We start from the raw sequence: 5,670 nt of genomic DNA, 5'->3' as shown, positions 1-5,670 counted from the left end.
AGGAGGGTCTCCAGTTCACTGCTAATGGACTCTGGTCAACTGATAAGAATGGGCCGACATCTCAGGGAAACTAAAACAGCTTGTCATTTTCTCTGTTTTGTTTTGTTTTGTATGTTTTTTAACCCCCATGTAACAATCTCCCTTAGGGTCAGTGGTTGGTGACCTCCATAGAGGTTTAGATTGTCAAGTATATTTGGTTCTTGAAAAACAACTTTTGTTTGAGAAATACTCAAATAAGGGATGTGGGGCTAAATCAAAAGTTGTTTTAGTGGTCAGATTTATTTTGTTCCTTTGCTGTGTTTTTTAATTGTTGGGCAAGGCCCAACACTTGCTGTTACCCATGTGACAGCATTGTTTTCTGGAACCTTGGAACATTTGAAGACTTGGGGTCAGAATCTCCCCACTTTAGAAGGCACCACTTGGATGTAGCTGATCAAGAATATAGGGATGAGGGACTTCCCTGGTGGTCCAGTGGTTAAGAATCCCCCTTCCAATGCATGGGACATGGGTGTGATCCCTGGGTGGGGAACTAAGAACCCACATGTCTCAGGGCAGCTAAGCCTGCATGCTCTAGAGCCCACAGGCCACAACTAGAGAGCCTGTGTGCCACAACTACTGAACCTGAGAGCTCTGGAGCCAGTGTGCCACAACTAAAGAGAAGCCCGTGTGCTGCAGTGAAGAGCCTGCATGCTGTGACTAAGACCGAGTGCAGCCAAATAAGTAAATAAATATTTTTTTAAAAAACAAGAATGTAGGGGTGAGACTGCTTTGGAAAGACTGGGAAGAACTAGAGGATGGTTGGAGATGGAAGATGGGTCTGCATATATTTTGGAACTTTAATTCTTCTGTGAGGCAAAAGAGGAGAGCTGTGTTTTGTGGCAGATTGTCTTGTGTATATTGTGTAACCTGACAGGTGACCCTGAATGACAAGGAAGCTAGAATAGGGAATGATGGGAGTACAGTTGACCGACTAATACCCCCCCAGATTACAGGGGTTTCAGAGTATCGCATCAAAGAGACGATCTACAAAGAGCTTTGAGAGGCTGGAGAACAGAGAAGGCATCATGAGGGCCCACAAAGTCCTTTCTAGTTCATCAGGGTAGTAGACCTGACTGGGATTTGAGGACAAAATCAAACATCTAATAAGTGGTTATTTGCCTTGAAAAACAAAGACCTAAAAAACCTTTTTCAAAAAATAATTTTTTTGGTCCAGATGACCAAAGCCTCTATGTGTAATAGAAAAATAATAAATAGATTTCTTTTGAAATGGAAAAAAAATTAAAAGACCAGCACCTGGGGCAGGAGGAGCTGCAGGTGCAGTGCATGGGGGTTGAGGCAGGGGGGAGGGGAGCTGGGGCCCCTAGGGCCGCAGTGGCAGCAGTTGGGGACCGCCCCCAGCTCAGGAAGGGAGCCAGGAGACCCTTCCCTTGCCAGTGGCAGTCATGAACTCCAAGGTGGGGAACCTGCCCCCATCCTCCATCATCCATTTGGTGTACGGGAGGTGATGACGCTGACAGCTGACCCACCTGATGGCATCAAGGTCTTTTCCAATGAGGAGGACCTCGCAGTCCTGCAAGTCACCATCGAGAACCCCAAGGGGACCCCGGCGCTGGAGGCCTATTCCATATGAAACTCCTGTTGGGGAAGGACCATCCTGCCTCCCCACCCAAGGGTACTCATTGACCAAGATCTTCCATCCGAAGGTGGACGCCAACGGTGAGACCTGCGTCAACATGCTCAAGAGGAACTGGACACCAGCTGGGCATCCGGCATGTGCTGCTGACCATTGAGGACCTGCCAATCCACCCTGACCCGGAGTCCACCCTCGGCGAGGAGGCTGGCCTCCTGCTCTTGGAAAATTAGGAGAAGTAGTATGGCTCACAGAGATCCCTCAGGGCACAGGCTGGCTGAGGCCTCCACTGCCGACCCCATGGGCCCTGGGGGCCTGGGAGGGGGCAAGGGTCCCATAACCAAGAAGCACACGCCTCCCCCCTCTCTGTCCCACCCGCCCCCCCTACCCCCCACCCACCCACCCCGGCCCCAACTCTGTCTCTAAGTTATTTAAATTATGGCTGGGGTGGGGGAGGACATGGGGGCACTGGGACCTGGATTTGTTTTTCTAAATACAGTTGGAAAAGCATAAACAAACGAACAAAAAAGCTACAGAAATCTGTAAAACATTACCGCAAGACATTAAAGAAGACCAAATTAAATGGAGAGACATACCACGTCAATGAGTATAAAGATTTGCTAATATAACGATGTCAGTTTTCTTCAAACAATTCTATAGATTCAGGGCTATCGGAGTAAAACCCCAATCAGTTTTTAAATTTGGTTTATGTGTGTATTTATCATATTAAGTGTATGTTGATGTTTATGTGTGTGTATTTGTTTTGTTGTTGTTATGGAATTCGCAAGCTGATTCTAGAAAATATATTAAAATGCAGTGGACTAGCCTGATTCCAAAATGGAAATCAATGGAAAGGCAATGGACTAAGAATAGTGAGTGTAGTCTTGAAGAAGTTCATGGTGCGAGAACTTACTCTACAAGACATTGATAATTTCCCTGATGTGACAGTAATTGAGACGATATCATATTAATGAAAGGATAGACAAATAAAATAATGGGATAAAATCAAGACTGTGCATATATAGATTCCTGAATGACTAAGATGACACTTCCGAACCTTAGGCAAAGCATAACTTTACAATAAATGTTGTTGAGAATATTGGCTATCCCAATAGGGGGTTGCTGGGCGTGGGGGCAGGTGAAAATGGACCTTGAACTCAATTACATACGATTCAGAAAAAACAGCTCCAGATGGATTGCAAGCTTAAATGTGAAATACAGAACACTGAAGCTTCTAGAAGATAAGATAGGAGAATATTTTCATGACCTACAGTAGGAAAAGACTTTATAAACAAGACACCAAAAGCGTAAAGGAAAGATTTATAAATTTTACTGTATTAAGTTCATCAAGACACCAATAAGAAAGTACAAAGTAAGCCACAGAGTGAGGGACAATATTTTGAATCACCTAAACAATCCTGCGATCAACAACAACAGTAATAAAGTCTGGCAACCAAAAAGGAAAATGGGCAAGAGATTTGAACAGCAACTTCACAGAATATGAGAGCCAATAGCCAATGAATATATGAACATGTGAAAGGAACTCAACTCAGGGGAAACGTAAACTAACACTAAGTGAGATAACACTACTGTGATAAGAAATATATATTTGGTCTCTGCCCTCAGTTCCTGACACAGAGTTCCTAAAACCCTTGTAATTTCCTGAATAATAGGAATAACAGGAGCATTTTTTGTTATAATATTTGGACTAAGTCCCTGGTTCCTGACACAAGAGTTTCTAAGACCCTTGGAATCTCCAGAGTGATAGGAACATTGTATCACACGCTAATGAAAAGACTGTCACTGGGGTCCCTGGATAGCTTCATGATGGGAGCTAGTCCCCAGAAAGACCAAGGCGTGATTAGAAACTTAGAAATTTCAGTCCCACCTCCGCCGACCTCCAGGGAGGGGAGAGAGACTGGAGTTTGAATTAATCACCAATGGCCAGTAATTTAATCAGTGATGCCTATGTAATAAACTTCCATTAAAAACCCTAAACAGAAGGGTTCAGAGAGCTCCCAGGTTGGTGGACAAATGACGGTGCTGGGAAGGTGGCACACCCAGAGAGGACATGGAAGGTCCACACCCCTTTCCCACACCTTGCCCTACGTACCTCTTCATCTGGCTGTTCATTGTATCCTTTATAACATCCTTTATAATGAACTGGTAATAGTAAATAAAGTGTTTGCCTAGGTTCTGTGAGCCACTATAGCAAATTACCAAACCTGATCAGGGGGGTTGTTGGAACCCCCAATTTTTAGCCGAGTAGGACGAAGTATGGATAACCTGGGACCTTCTACTTGCAGTTAGCATCCGAAGTGGGGGCAGTGTTGTGGGACTGAGCCCTTAAGCTGTAGGGTCTGTACTAAATCCAGGTAGTAGTGTCAGAATTGAATTAAATTGTATAACATCCAGCGGGTGTCCACAGAGAATTAGAGAATTTCTTGGTTTGGAAAAGCCACACATTTGGTGTTAGAGGAGTTGTGAGTAGAGAAAATTTTCCTTTAACTAGAAAACCTATCAAAACAGCTAAAATTCAAAAGACTGATGATACTAATCATTGAGTCAAGTAGAGAGCAGCAGGAACCCTCATTCACTGCTGCTTGACAAGTGTATTAGTACAGCCCCCTTAGAAAAGGGATTGGCAGTGGCAGCAGAGCTGACTACAAGCACACCCTAGGACCCAGCATTTCCACTCCTAGGAAGAGAGAAAAGAGAAATGTGTGTACATGTGCACCAATAGACAGTAGAATAGTGTTCTTAACAGTACTATTTTTGGGGGGCTCAAACTGGAAATACCCAAATGCACACTAAGAGTAAAATATATAAATAAATTTTAGATATATACAATCGAAGACTATAAAAGAGTGGAAATGAACCAACTACAGCTACAATCAGATCCTGGGTAAATTTCACAAATATCTTGAGCAGAAAAAAGCCGGTCATGAAAGCAGTTATACTGTAGGATTCCATTTACTATAAAATTCAAAGCAGAGCTACAGAGTTTGGGGATACACTGGAACTGTAAAGCAGGCAAGGAAGTGATTACCATAATTGCCAGGAGGAGATGAAGGGGACATGAGAGAGGCTTTGGAAGTGTCGGCAAGATTGTTTCTTGATCTGAGTGGTGTTTACATGAGGGTTTGCTTTGTGATAAATCATTAGGGCACACGTTTTTGTTTCATATATATATATATATGTATATATGTATATATATACATATATATATTTTTTTTTTTTTTTTTTTTTTTTGCGGTACGCGGACCTCTCACTGTTGTGGCCTCTCCCGTTGCGGAGAACAGCCTCCGGACACGCAGGCTCAGCGGCCATGGCTCACGGGCCCAGCCGCTCCGCGGCATGTGGGATCTTCCCGGACCGGGGCACAAACCCGTGTCCCCCGCGTCGGCAGGCAGACTCTCAACCACTGCGCCACCAGGGAAGCCCCATATATTTTATATATGCTTTTTTCAAACTGTATCTTTTGAAATTTAATCAATTTAATAATAATGAAATAATTTAATATTAATAATAATAGGAGTTTTCTTTTAATATGTTGGGGGTAGGAGTTTAGTAATTTATTTTTGCTGTGTTCGTCTTCGTTTCTGTGCGAGGGCTTTCTCTAGTTGTGGCAAGTGAGGGCCACTCTTTATAACGGTGCGCGGGCCTCTCACTATCGCGGCCTCTTTTGTTGCGGAGCACAGGCTCCAGACGCGCAGGCTCAGTAGTTGTGGCTCACGGGCCTAGTTGCTCCGCGGCATGTGGGCTCCTCCCAGACCAGGGCTCGAACCCATGTCCCCTGCATTAGCAGGCAGATTCTCAACCACTGCACCACCAGGGAAGCCCAATAATAGCGTTTTTAACTGAGATATAATTCATATAATATTGTATTCATTTTAGGTGTACAACATAATGATTTAATTGATACATGTATATATTGCAAGATGATTGCCACAATAAGTTTAGTTAACATCCCTCACCTCAAACAATTAACAAATTTTTTTCTTGTGATGAGAGCTTTTTCTTTTTAATATTTATTTCTT

At 43.6% G+C, this 5,670-nt stretch overlaps 1 pseudogene; it reads left to right on the top strand.

Annotated features, from left to right (window-relative positions):
• Nucleotides 1-1,442: 1,442 nt before the first annotated feature.
• Nucleotides 1,443-1,872, top strand: LOC116761018 (annotated as a pseudogene).
• The last annotated feature ends 3,798 nt before the right edge of the window (nt 1,873-5,670 follow it).

This window comes from Phocoena sinus, chromosome 10 (assembly GCF_008692025.1).
Source record: "Phocoena sinus isolate mPhoSin1 chromosome 10, mPhoSin1.pri, whole genome shotgun sequence".
Classification (NCBI taxonomy): Eukaryota; Metazoa; Chordata; class Mammalia; order Artiodactyla; family Phocoenidae; genus Phocoena; species Phocoena sinus.
This window is presented reverse-complemented; position numbering and strand designations above follow the sequence as displayed.